Genomic DNA, 14,577 nt, shown 5'->3' on the forward strand with positions numbered 1-14,577 from the left:
ACAATGAGATTTAAGCATGCGTTATGTCATTAAAACTAATGACAGCAAGACAATTACTTCGAGGAAACCACGGTGCCATCGCATACGGCAGCCTGGTGCCTTGGTGCAGCTGCACCCCCCACACTTCCCTGGCCCAAACGGAAGGCCAGTTGGGCTGAGAACCAACTCTGTTCTCTCAAACCCCAAAGGCCTGGCCAGGCTAGCAGGCTGGCTGGTCGCTGCTACCTGGCCACTAAGCCATCTGATAACCTAAGCCCCTGGGGGTCCTTCCTGCCTGAGAAAGAAGTGCCCCCACTGGGGTGCTCAGAGGTTAGCAGGGAATGGGGTCAACACGGCGAGATCAGGCTCGTGCTTCTGTGGGAAACAGGGATTCAGTGGCAGAAAGGACATGGTGGGTGCTGGGGAGGCAAGAGGCCTGAATAGCACCCTGTTCAGCCCGTTGGGGGATGGTGAGCCGTGTTGGGGAGGGGGCCTTGGGAGAAAGTCTGAGGCTTGCAACACCCCAGAACTGTTGTAACTCCCACCTGTAACAGTGTTCCGCATTTCAAAACCACCCCTTTATCTATAGCAGGCGGAGGCTTGTGAAACACACGTCTCAAGGCCCTGCGCTCAGAGTTTCTGATGGAGCGGGTCCAAGGTGCCCCCCAGGAATCTCCCTTGGATTCTCTTGGGCATCAAGAGCTTTCTAACCCCAGCAGAAGGTGAATCCAGCAACATTTGCCTTTCCTGCCTTTTGCCCCCTTCTTTTACCCGCAGGCTCCACTCCCCACCCCAAAAAAGCTCCCCCCTCCCTTTTTGGAAGGGATATTTCCAACTCATCTTCAGTAAAGTATACACGACGAAGAAGGCTGGATGTGTTATCCCATCCCAGGCATCTGCTTTTTGTCTAAGAGCAAAGGCCTGAGACAAAAAAAAACCAAAAACCAAAAAACCCCAGAAACTTAAATGATGGAATTTAGGATGTCATTTAGCTGAGTGAAAACACCCCAAAAAGGGTGACTAAGGAAGCCGTCTCTCTGTACCACCCCCCACCAAGTTTACATTTTGTAGGCAGCCACTTACTTAACCTAAGTCCCAAAAGACATTGTGTCTTTGTTACCATTTTTTCCCCAATACCCACCATGGTGCCAGGCATACCGTAAGCACTCAATAAATGGACAGCACTAGACTAAGCGTCGATGATACTCCGTCAGGAGGAGACAGAGAGGCCCGTCCTTTGCCTATAGCCGATCTGAGATGAAAGCCAAAGTCTAAACTCTGCACCAATGACTCATCATAATCAGCACACACTAAGTGCCTACTGTATGCGGACCTCTGGCTTGGACCGTGGGCCAAAGATACCTCCTCAAATTGATCCGTCCCCTAGTCATCCAACTAAGGTTTCATTCATGTATTCATGCATGCATGCCTCTGTGCAAGTCACTGCTGAACAGCTGCTGTACGCTAACCTTGACTTTAAACGCTGAGATGCTGCACGGCCTTGGCCCTTAGGGATTTGGCCTGTGGCGCCTCCGGAGCCCTATGCAGGAGCACCATGGCAGGGAAGCAAGGGGAAGCTCAGTTCTCCTAGGAAAGATTCACGGGCTCCGAGCTGGTGAGTTGGAATGATTCAGCAAAAACCTCCCGAGGATTTGAAGAAACAAAAGACAGAGTAGTCAGTATGTGTATTCTCCTCCCAGACCCCCTCCTCCGGGGCCCGACCACCACACTCACAGGGCCTGTTTCCTCAGGGCTTCACAGGCTTTAAGGAAAGGAGGCCATTATGCCCATTTCACAGATGAAGAAACTGAGGTCCCGGGAGCCACCGGAAACTGCACAAAAACCACACAGGGAATAAGCGGGACTGGAAGCGTCCTGTTTCCAAGCCCTGTCTTCATTCCCCCAGGGCCCCAGAGCTGCACAACTGGCCCACAGGATTCACCTTCCTCTATCTCGCCCCCATCCTGTTCCAGTCAGAGGTGACTTCACCACCGTCACCCCTGTTGCTAACGTATGTCGCCTACTTACTGACTCCCCCAGGGCTCAGTACTAAGTACTTTGCAAGCATTAACTTTCCACAGTTTTACGTTTCCTTAAGTATCCTCACTTTACAAGTGGAAAACTGAGCCTCGGGGAAGTGTAGTGACCCAACTAGAAGGACCAAAACCCAAGGGGTCTATTTTCAGAGCCCACACTCTTGGCCACCATGCTGTGCAACCTTAACATACTTAACTGGGGAAACCGAGGCTCAGAGAGGTTAAGGGTCTTGCCTGAAGTCACACAGCAAGGAAGCACTGGGAGTCAGAATTCGAACTCAGGTCGTGGCTTCTCCCAGAGGCCCACCCTGCAGCCCCTCAGACAGCTAGTTAAGGAGGCGGAGCGGGGTGGGGAACAGGAAGGAGAGGGGCCCATTTCTGTGGTGCTTCCTTCCCAGTCCCGGCACAGCAGGGCTCTCCATCCTGGGTGGCAGCTGAATCATTTAAGCTCGTTGGCTCCAGCCTACCACGACTGGGCCCTGGATTTATGTTTATCCCAGGTCACAGCCACAGCACTTAACAGAAATCTACCACACCGTTTGCTTGATTCGTCTGCATTTATGACCAGCTCCCCACTCAAAGGGGATAAAGAGCAGAAGACAGGACCATATGTCATCGTGGTCCTTCTTAGAAAGTCACCCACTCGCTATGACCAGCATGGCGGGGAGGGGGGCGGTAAATAAAGAGTAAATACCACATCTTACACGCAAACGCCCAGAGCAGCCAACCTGTCAAGAACTCACAGCCTCGGACAGGTAGCCAGGATGTATATGAGCGGTATACCTTTCCAGGCAGAGCAAGCTGGGGAGAGTGACTTCCTGGGCCACGTTTTGGAACTGCAGAATCTCTAGCTGCTGCCTCTCTCCCCCCCAGCGAGAAAGGCAATGTCTGCGTTTGTCTCCACAGCTCTGCTTCCCAATCACCCGCACAGGCTAGTGCCTAGGGAGGCACCACAGAACGTCCTCCCTCCACATCCGGCCGGGCGAGGCGAGTAGGGGCTGCCAGAGCTGGGAGTAAATAAAGGGATGATGTCTCGTCTTCATGACGGTCGATTTCTATGTTGCTCTGCCGTGATTTCCTGTGTGGTCTTAGACAAGCCACTTTCCCTCTCTGGGCCCCCTTGAAGGGGTTAGACTAGATCAGAGATTCCAAACCTGAGGTGCTCAGGCGGGCATTAGGGAGGCTCCACGGATCCCCGGGTGTTGTGTGTTTGTGGGAATCTGCATCTTTTCTGAGTGGAGGCTCTCAAAGGGGTCCTGGCTGCCACCCCTGGAATAAGTCTCTACAGAGCCTTCAAATGCTGTAATACCTGTATGTCTACATATCTGAGGCCACAAATAAAGCAGACTCCTCTCCAGCTGAGCCCAAGATTCTAGGAACCTAGTGAAGTTCTCACAAGAGACCCCCCTCCCGGCTCACCCCAAACAGGACCTCCTTGACACATGTGATAAATTCCCAAACACAGCGCAAACCCTTCCTAGAAGCCAGCCTGCACATACACTCCTAATACACAGCCACAGAGCTGGAAGGAGCTGGAAGAGCTCTGGAGTCACCTAGACCAGGTGCCTCATTGCACATACAGGGAAACTGAGGCCCAGACAGGGGAGGCAGAGCTGGGACTGGAACCCAGGTCTCCTGGTCCAAGTCCAAGCCTCTTTCCAGAAGCTTCTGTCTCCCTTTCCCTGGTGCACCACAATGCACCATTTCAAATGTGATGGGGGAGGAGGGAGGGCAGCCTTTTGGATGTTAGCCACCCCCAAGGAAATAAGGCTGAGAAGCAGCAAGGAGATGTTTTCAAAGCACCCACATGTTAAAAAACCCAGTCCCAGCTACCTCAGCTGGGCTAGCATCCATGTTCTGCCTGGCTGAACCGGTTGTTAAAACACTGAAATACTCCTGTACTACATGGTGACGTTGCACTGAGGCCCCTGTGGCTCCCCTGATACTCTCCCAGTTCCCCCCTAAACCTCTCCATAATCCAGCAATTAAAGGGTTAACACTCAGCACACTAGGGAACCCCCACTCCAGGGCCCCAGCCATTGCCCGGTTTGCCCAGTGATTGCCGAAGTTCAATATTTTAAATTTCACCCGTGGCCAGACCTTGCGGCTCCTCATCTGAACCAAATTTCTTCACGTCAATCATCACACTTGAGGCTTCCTGGGGAGGAAGCTAAGGCAACTTCCTCCTCAGAAGCGTGGGATTTGGCGGACCGAGTCTTTGACACTAACCACTGAACAGCCCACCCCCGCTGCCTCACACGCTCTACCTGAGCAGGCACAGGTCCCAGGATTCTGGCGTCCCCACTTGGCTCTGGGGCCGGAGATAATCACTGAGTGGGCCCTGCCTCCATTTCAGGCTTGCCAGTCTCCGGGGCTGATGTTTTATTCCTCCCACCACCGAGAACAAGAACCTACAGAGAAATCCTTGGGGGTACAGAAGACTGAAGTGGCCCCTGGGATAATAGTGAAGATGCTAAAAATAAGGACATTCACTTCCAGAAAGATAGATGTAATCAAAGCAGAAAGCAAAGAGAAATCTCCTTTTGATGGGCCACAGATCAGCAGCAAAGGCATTTTAAAATTAAATGTGAGTTTCTGGATTCGGTTACAAGAAACCTCAACTTCCCACTCACTAACAGGTTGGTGCAGGCTTATCCCATCAGGATCTCAGATAAAGAAACTAGATCGGGGTTTGGTCTGCTCTGGAACAGATCCGAAGCCGGAAACTGGAGTCTTTCCCCAGAACCTGAACAAACCCTCTTCCCTTCTTTGCCTACTCTGAGACAAGCTCAGGATGGAGTCCCCCGGGCTGGTGCCAGGACGCACCCCCCACACAATCACTTACAGGTTACACCACCTGTGAAAATAAAACATCGTCTGCTCAGCAGGCTGCTGGCTGCCCTCCTCTGGCCTGCCTGACCGCTCAATTCCAAGCAAAATGTAGTCCTTTCATGGCTCCCAGATCTCCCATCTCAGGAAGCTCAGAACAGCCAAGCTTGCAAAAATCACTACAGTTGAATTACTCAGCTGTACCTGGAAGGTGGTAGCTTCTGAGCTCTGTCCTACACAAGCCTCACCTGGTGTGCCTAGGTGACCCTCGCAAGGGTTAACCTTTCAGCCTCAGGTGACCCTTTCCCCTCCAGGGCCAAGGTGCCCACCCACTAGATCAGAACACTCAGAGACCCTCCATACAGGCTAGCCATCCCATGAAGGGTTAATCCACCCAGAGACCTGCTGGCTACTTTCAATAGCTTCTGCTGCAAGGGAGAGGGTAAAAATTGGGCAGAAGCCACAATTTTGATCGCATTGCCTAAAACAGGAGTGCATTTTACCCCCTCCCTGGGCACCGAGCCAAAATCTCATTTAGCTTTGGGGTGCCGCTTAGGTGATCAAACACAGCAGAATGTGGGCAAATAAATGTGGTCATTTCTCAACACTCCTCCCCCCCCCCCACCCACCCTCTATCCCACCGGCTCAGGTACACTCCTCATCCCCACTGGGATCCCAATACCCCCTAGCCCGTTTACACAATTGAGAAGAATAGCACTTACCACCACACCAGAGGATTGCAGAGGGAACGGGTGAGCCAAATTCTTGCCAACTCCTCCCTTCCCTGCCGGGTGGGAAGATGCTAACTCCCGATGACTTGATTTGAAAGCTCAGCGGAGGTGCCTGAAAGAAAATTGTTCATTTGATTCCCCTACTCTTCCCAAAAGAAAATCAAAGCACCAACACACACACACACACACACACACACACACACACACACACACCCCAACGACCCCTAAATCATGCAGGACCAAGATGAAAAGAAATACCACTGCCAGGAGAAAACTCAGTGGACAAGGCAAAGACAGTGGCTCCCTCAGACTGCCCTCCACATGGATGAAGGTTTTTCGCTCCGAGCCCTCTCCCCCCCCACCCCTCTTCCTCTCTATTTCCCTTTCTCTCTGTCGTCCGCGTCCGCGTAGGCAACTCCGGGCTGCTGGCAGTAGACGAATCAATTGCTTCTCCAGTGCCTGAATCAGTGGCAGCTGCCACCACTGCTGCAAAACCCTGTGTGAGCGAGGGAGGGGGCAGAAGCTTCCCGGCGCAGGGGGAACCGAGCCGCCCTCCCACCCGTGATTTATGTGTGAGGTGCCTGGAGAAAGAAAGGTGGGAAGCCAGGAGGAGAGGTTGGGCGCACCAGAGATCCCCGCTGGTCGAACCGGCAAATCAGGAGATTGGCGATCAGCACCGCGGACAGCGCTAAGATGCGGCGGGCGGCGGAGGGATGGGCGGGAAGCGAACCCTCAGGCGGCGAAGTTAAGTTATTGGATGGTTAGAGCAGAGAAGGGGGAGTAGTGGGAGGCGGGAGGACGGGACTTCTCGACATCACCACACACGCCCCAGACCTTCATTGCTCCTCTCTGCCGGAAAGAGTTTGACCCCCGTGTGGGAGCCTCCACGTGGTTTTTACCCCCCAAAACAGCCCAGCTGACCTGTCCTCACCCACATTACTTCGGATTTCTGACCTGCATCTTGAATGCCTCAGAATTCAGAGCATGAAAGGCTTAGCAAACGTACATTTCTAAGGGGATTAGTTGAAAACGCATTTGACAGATTTCTGGGAACCAGTTCTAGCCCCCATACAACCCTGGGAAAGTCATTTAATGTCTCTAAGTTCCAACTGTAAAATGAGGATATGACTACCCAATTTTCCTAAACATAAAAAGCAACATGAAGAACATCAAAGTTGTGGGCTGCTAGGATCCCATAATCCATAAACTGTCCTACAACTCAAATGTCTTGACAGAGAGAGAAAGGATGTGCCCAGGATGTGCCAAGCCTCACCTTTCAGCATGTGGTGTGAGCGGGATGAACTTGGGAGATTACAGGAGGTCTAAATCGTGCAACTGAGCCTCCCCCAAAGACCCATCCACAACAGATCTGAAGTGAAATCCAGAAACAAGAAAATAAAATCATTAGAAGGAGAAATACAGGGGCACCTGGGTGGCTCAGTCGGTTGAGTTTCCGACTCTTGATTTCAACTCGGATCATGACCTCGAGCCCCACATCAGGCTCTGCACTGACAGCTCAGAGCCTACTTGGGATTCTTCCTCTCTCTGCATCTTCCCTGCTCTCTCTCTCAAAATAAATAAACACAGAAAAAATTATATTAAAAAGGAGAAATATACAGAGAAAAATTTATTCCCATAGCTTCCAGTGTTCCAGATCTCAAGGGCCCTATTCCTGCTTACTACGGGAAAAGGAAAGGCTATCTCAAGCAGACCAAGATCTGTTTAGAACAGCGAAGCGAAGAAGAACCCTCTCTACTGGGGACCCTTCTAAAGTGTCCCACTCAGATGACCCAGAATGAACTACCACATTTGTCACTTAATCCTCCCCTTGAAAAGTAAGGCTTAAAATGTCAGAGTTTTAGAGATCATTTAGAGCTTCGCTTTATAGATGATCATGATCATAATGATCACAATGAGGGTGATGATGATGATGGTGGTGGTGGTGACCTTGATGGTGATGATGGTGATGGTTATAGTGGCAGCGGTAGCAACGGCAGCTGCCATTTATTAAGAACGGACGATGCACCAGTCATTCTGCTACAAAGTTTACATGTATCATTTCCTTCAATCCTCACCATGACCCCTTTGAGGGTATTATTACTCCCACTTTAAAGATGAGGAAACTGAGCCTCAAGAAATTAAGTCCCTTGCATAAGGTTACACAGTAAATGGCAGACACAGAATCCAAACCCAGGGTTGTATGATTCCAAAGCCCATGCTGCAAAATGACTCTCTCACAGTCAAGTTCAAATACATTCTATGGTTTTTTGGCAGGATCCCACTGAATCTTTGCTGGGAAGACCCGATGACACAAGTTCAATCCCCTCACTTTACACATGGGGAAAGTGAGGACCAGGGAGAGGCAGGGAGTTGCTCAGACACAAAGAGCTAGGAAGTTGCAGAGATGGGTCTGGAACTTAGGCCTTTCAGGTACCAGGGCCTATGTTCCAGCACCTAGGACAGCGCCCGGCACATAGTAGGCCCTCAATAAACATCTGAAGAGTGATCCAAAAAGATGGGGATTAAAAACACACAGGACACTGGTGGTAGAATCAGGACCCAATATTTCCCAGGTCTTTTGGCTCCTGGTCCCAAGGAATAGTCTACCCTACCTCACAGCTTCCTTGGGGATTAGGGACATATTCCGAAGGGTCTGTCTCTAATTCAGATCTCTCTGAGGAAATGAAAATAGCTACACCTGCTAAATTCTTAGACACTTACTGTGCACTATGCTAAGCATTTTACACTTTACACTCCAGCTTACACAAGTGCGTGAGGTGAGTGCTATGTATTTATTATCCATTTTAAGATGAAAAGACTGAGGCTCAAGCAGGTGGAATGAAACCCCAAAGCTCACAGTTAGACAGTGGCAGAGGCAGGGTTGCAATCCTAGGTCTGTCTGACTTCAAGGCCTGTGTTTGTGCCACCCTGTTAGTTTTTCTTCCTCAAACTGGGCCCCCTGGAGGCCCCTGATGGAGTGAAAAGGAGGCCTGAGTTGCCCCCCACATACATCCTGGTTTCAACTAGAGCAGCTGTGCTTTTAAGTATTTTGCATACTGGGCATCTGCCCAAGCCTTCACTGAAACACAGGGCTTTGCAGCAAATTTTAAAAACGATAATATGGTTGAAACCAGAGCTCTGCACCTTTCCTGATGACCACACCATCTAGGAACTAGCCCCACCTTCTCTGGGGATTTTGCCCCAGCCTCCTGGCTGCACTGGTCACCATCTCTAAACCCTTATTCTGTTCTGGGAGCTCCTGGAGAGCTCTTAGTTCAAAGAACCAGCTGCTGCTGTAAGTTCCGACAGATCTGCAGCAGGGAGGTACCTCGAAACCAGACACCTCAAGGCTCAGCCCAGCCAGGCTCTGATCCTCTCACGAATGGAGCACTGCCATGCGATTTCTCAGAGTCCCAGATTCAGCAAGCTGTCCCATCCTGTCCTTGCTCTGCTGGGGCCAGAGGCAGCCCACCAAGCCTCTCAGTCACCCCCAGGGGGGATGGGCAATGATGGTGATGGTGACAACTATAACCACAAAAGCGACCCACTATGTTTTGGGAGATTCATGGGCACCACCCATGTTGTTCATGCTCACAACAAGCCTAGGGGTTAGGGTGGTTACAGTTTTATTTCCATTTGACAAGTGAGAACACTAAGATTTGGATGCCTAAAGCAACTAGCTTGAGGCCACTTCCTTCAGAAGTGGAATTGGGATTTGAACAGAGGCCCTTGGAGTTTATAACTATTATGCTACATGGCATCCCTAATTATAATGATCTCTCCCATTTATTTTTGGTGTTTATTATTCACCCAGCGACATGCTTTATCACTCCAACACTATCCATCACTTAGTACAGTGAAGTTTTACCCATCTTAGAGATGAGGAAATTAGACACAGAGACATCAGGTGACCTGCCCGAGGTAACACAGCTAGGAAGAGGGGGAGGCTCAGGGTGTGAATCTAAGTACTTTCAGGCCCCAGTGTGATGTACTGTCTCCCAGCAGGACGGGTACTGAGCTGGCGGGCAACCAATGCTCCCATTTTACTTGGCAAGTGAGGCAGAATAACGGCCCCCAAAGATGTCCACGTCCTAATCCTCAGAAGTGGTGAGTATGTTGCCTTATGAGGCAAACGAGACTCTACAGGTATGATTCAGTTAAGGATCTTGAGATGGAGAGATTATCCCGGGTCATCTGGGTGGATACAATGTAATCACAAGAATCCTCATCAGGTAAAAAGGGAGGAGGAGGGTGGGAGTGATATTGGAGTGTAGGATTGAGAGAGAGAGGGAGAGAGAGAGAGAGAGAGATGAAGGTAGTATAATGCTGGCCTTGAGGTTGGAGGAAGGGGCCACAAGCCAAGGAATGAGGACAGCCTCTACAAGCTGGAAAAGGCAAGGAAACAGATCCACCCCCCGTCCCGCCTCACCCGAGCCTCCAAAAAGAGCACAGCCCTTCCCACACGTTGATTTCAGGACTTCTGACATCCGGAGCTATAAGATAATAAATCTGTGTTGTTCTAAGCCACTTGGTTTGTTGCCACCTTTACAGCAGCCACAGGGAACCAATACAGCCTGTCTGCCAGAGGGACCTACGATGAGAAATCCACAGCAAGCAGCCGTAGGAATCACGACTGGGCCAGAGGACCCAGTGCTTCACTCATAACACAGCCATTCTAAACAATACGGTGTGCGCGCACGTATGTGTGTGTGTCTGCGTGTGCACACGCATCTGCACACACGTGCACACGGATGGAGGCCCTACAACAGAAAGGACTCGACCTCAGGGCACCAGCCTGACCGCCAGGCTCTGTCGCCAGACGGCACTACCGGGGCACGCGGTGCTTTATTCACTCCCTCCTTCTCTTTGTGAGCCCCTGGGGAAATGCCATCACCAGGAACACAAAAGGGAAGAAATGTCACAGGGCAGCTTTCCAGGAGCACAACTCACCACCAGGGATCAGTCAAAGACAAAACAAGTAAATGGAACAGAGAGACAGGAGAGCAAGAAAAAGTGAGAGAGAGAATTGCTGGGTCCCTGAGACCAGCCTATGTTCCCCGCCAGATCCCTTCCCACTGAGAAAAGAGGCAAGTCTTGGGGAAGTGCATTAGCCCCCTTAGGAGAAAATAGGGTAATTACGGAGACGATACTGCAGGACTTGGCCAGGCAAGCTTTTATGACAAGTCAACAAGTATTATTTATTCATCAGTCAGTCCGGTGTTACCAGCGAGGTACTGCGAGGGGTGAAAGAAGCCTGGGCTTGCCTTCCGGTGCTCTGAGCTTGATTCTTGGCTCTCCCACTCACCGGCTGTGTGACCTTGGGCACGTCGGCTGCACGCTCTGTGCCTCAGTTTCCTCAACGGTAAGATGGAACTATAATACCTTCCTCACCCACTTACCAGCACGGGCAGGACGTTTCGTTGAGCTAATGGACACAAACGAGTGTCCCTTTCTTCCTCAATGAGTCTAGTTAAGCATCCAGCCCAGGATTACCATAGGTGCTGGAGAAAGGGCATTGGCAAAAACAGAATGATCGAACGGTTACAAGGGTAAGGCTGCCTAGCTTCCAGGCTGGCTCCACTACATACACACTGTGGCCTGGAGGAAGTTGCTAAACCTCTCTGTGCCTCAGTGTCCCCATCTGTAAAGTGGGGGATCATAACTGTACCTCCTCACATGGTTGTCATTGGGATCCCATGAGAAAATATACGTAAAAGCACTTAGAATGGTGCCTGGGATATGGGAAGCCCTATGTGTATCATTTTTATTTATTACTTTCATTATTGGGATGATTATTATTGACGAGATGCATTTTCCAAAGGGTGATACACGTTGGACTGAAATGCAAAAGATGATGTTAGGTGATATGAGGATACATATTTTTTTAAGGTTTGAATGTTACATACGTTTTTTATTTAAGTCTACTTATTTTATATTTGGAGAGAGAGAGAGCAGGGGAGGGGCAGAGAGAGAGGGAGAGAGAGAGAGAATCTCAAGCAGGCTCCATGCTGTCAGCATAGAGCCCAATGCGGGGTTTGAACTCATGAACCATAAGATCATGGCCTGAGCATGGGGCGCCTGGGTGGCTCAGTCGGTTAAGTGTCCGACTTTGGCTCAGGTCATGATCTCACAGTGTGTGAATTCGAACCCCACAGGGGGCTCACTGCTGTCCTGCCAGCACAGAGCCTGCTTTGGATCCTCTGCCCCCCTCTCTCTGCCCCTCCCCTGCTCATTCTCTCTCTCTCTCTCTCTCTCTCTCAAAATAAATAAATAAACTTAAAAAAAAAAAGAGCTGGACGCTTAACCGACTGAGCCACCCAGGTCCCCTGTTACACATGTATTTTAAGGTGCATTAGAAAAATATTGTATTTCCATTTCCAGTAGCAACATAATGTTTTCTGGTAAACAAATGTACTTAAGTTGATATAGCACAGGGCAAAACTAAGTTGGCTTTTCTCTTTTCTTTCCAGCACGTTGACGGCATTATCTGCCCTGAAATCAGCCCTCTAGGTGTGCTGGGTTCACCTGCCTCCCCTCCCCTTAGTGACTGCATCTCTCAGGGGGGCAGCTCCGTTATTCCAACAAATCCAGAAGCAAAGTCTTATGCCAAGAAAATAAGGGAAGAATTTACTCTCTTCCCTTCCCAGGTCCCCTCCAGAATCTGCTTCTGGTCTATAAAGAAGGAATAACTAACACTTGCTGAAGGGCGACCCTTCAATTCAACCCTCAATTCAACAGTTGCTGAAGTGTGTCCCTCACCTGAGCTCCTGCAATACAGCTGACCCTCTCCCCGGGTCCAGCCCACGTAACCGGCCCTCCCATCACACTGGATATTCCGAGAACCAGCTCAGTCTTGTGCATCTCTGAGCTCTCGGGGCCCAGAACCGACTTGATGTCTGATCAATGCTGACTAAGTAAATCACCAGAACTATTGATGCCTATTTCTCTCACCTTACTGTAATCTCAGGCAGGGGGAATGTGACCAGCCGAAACTGCGCGCGTAGTTATGAACGGACTACGTCAGCGGTTCACGGGATCCCGCGAGGAGTCCCGTGTCTTCGAAAGGAACAACTTTACGAAGACCTGGGCCAGGTCATCATCCCAGATGATCAGCTCCAGAGTTGCCGGCCACAGGGAGAGAGCTGAGCAAGCTGGGAGAGGCTGGGAAACCTGCCTGGGTAAGATTTGAGCTGGTCGCATTTGGGCAAGTGGGGAAAGGAGTAGAGAGAGGAAAAGCTGCTTGAGAAAAAAGCTTGGGCATCCGGACACCCGTCAAGGCATTAAGGATGGAGGGGCTAACGTTTGATGGGAGAATCTACATTTCCAAAAGTAGCTTTAAAAGCTGTGATGAGGGGCGCCTGGGTGGCGCAGTCGGTTGGGCGTCCGACTTCAGCCAGGTCACGATCTCGCGGTCCGTGAGTTCGAGCCCCGCGTCGGGCTCTGGGCTGATGGCTCGGAGCCTGGAGCCTGTTTCCGATTCTGTGTCTGCCTCTCTCTCTGCCCCTCCCCCGTTCATGCTCTGTCTCTCTCTGTCCCAAAAATAAATAAATGTTGGGAAAAAAAATTTTTTAAAAGCTGTGATGAAAAAGGAATGAGTCCAGAATAAGGGGGTGGTAGGCACGTGACTGGAGGAGGCGAGGTCAGGAGACGCAGAGCTATTTCCTGTTAGGTCTTTCAAAGCACTCCTCCAAGAAGACCGTCCGGCTTTTCCCTGCAATGAACAAACCAGATCCCTCAATTCGGTTGCCCATCTGTCAACATCTCCTGATCATCGGCTAGTGGTGGGAGGGAGCAGAGTGAGAGCTGGCCCTCATTTAGTGGCTGAGCTACTCACCAAGCTCCTAGCAGAATGGTTGAAAGGGAGTTGGCTTTGAGCCTCACCTCTTCTACTCACTGGCTGTGTGACCTTGGGCAAGTCACTACACCTCTCTGAGCCTTAGCATCCTCGTCTGTAAAATGGGATAAGAGTAATACCGACATCATTAGTTTATGGGATCATTCAATGAGATAAAACATGTAAAAGGCTTGATATAGTCTTTAAAGTGCCTGGCACATAGTAGGTGCTCAACACAGCAGTTGCTGTTGTTACTTTATTATTATTTTTTAAGTTTATTTATTCATTTTGAGAGAGACAGAGAGAGCAAGTGAGGGAGGGGCAGAGAGAGAGAGAGAGAGAGAGAGAGAGAGAGAGAATATCCCAAGCAGGCTCCAAACTGTCAGCATGGAGCCCGATGCGGGGCTTGAACCCACAAAACGTGAGATCGTGACCTGAGCTGAAACCAAGAGTCAGACACTCAACCGACTGAGCCACCCAAGTGCCCCTGTTATTTTATTATTATTAATCATCATCATTATCATCATTCATTCGTTTTTTATCATTACCGTCTGCCAGATGCTGGGGATACTCTGAAATGAGTAAGACTTCACCCCTCCACACAGGCCAATGGGAGGAAGAAGAAAGAGACCCCCAAATGATAAAAGAGAGTGGCGACCACTATAAGACAGCCATGAGAAGCATGCCGTGGGGAAGACACATATATTTGCGATGCGAGTGCGGTGTGGCGAGGAGGAACAAGGCTACCTCTGCGGGAGGTAGAGGGAGACCTCGGGAAGTGGGTGGGTGGAAGGTGGCAGGGGGCACGCCGCGTGCCCAACCTCTCAGTGCCCCGAGTGTTTCTCCCTCCTTATTCCAGCCCTTGCTCCAACACCTGGGGACCATCTTTCCTCCAAGGAGATTTCTCAACATCACACTTACGTAATCCTAACATGACACGACAGATATCCAGCAGGCTTGAAAAAAGAGAGGCTAGCTCTCCCCATGAATCTCATTTGGCTAAGCAGGCAAGGCAGTGAAAAGTGGCATAGAAATGGCGGGGGACCAGCTTGCAGGCAGCAGACTAGTGGTCAGATTAGCTGGCGGGTAGAAGTAAATTGTCACAGCCTACCCGGAGGGCGACGTAGTCCTACATGGCCAAAACCTTAACAATTATATACGCTTAACC

General features: G+C 50.4%; 1 protein-coding gene across 6 annotated transcripts in view; it reads right to left on the minus strand.

Annotated features, from left to right (window-relative positions):
* The window catches only part of RPH3A (rabphilin 3A), a 282,144-nt gene that overhangs the window by 102,597 nt on the left and 164,970 nt on the right, over positions 1-14,577 (minus strand). For 2 of the 6 annotated variants that reach the window (XM_058691225.1, XM_058691222.1), the window contains exons 1-2: positions 6,202-6,330; positions 5,567-5,687 (exon numbers count right to left, since the gene is read on the minus strand). The exons of 2 other annotated variants lie outside the window; for them this stretch is intronic. The gene's annotated coding sequence lies outside the window, so the exon portion shown is untranslated. Of the gene's footprint in view, positions 1-5,566; positions 5,688-6,201; positions 6,331-14,577 lie in introns of those variants that run through there. 2 more of the 6 variants (XM_058691223.1, XM_058691224.1) reach the window with 1 other exon arrangement.

This window comes from Neofelis nebulosa, chromosome 11, assembly GCF_028018385.1.
Source record: "Neofelis nebulosa isolate mNeoNeb1 chromosome 11, mNeoNeb1.pri, whole genome shotgun sequence".
Taxonomy (NCBI): domain Eukaryota; kingdom Metazoa; phylum Chordata; class Mammalia; order Carnivora; family Felidae; genus Neofelis; species Neofelis nebulosa.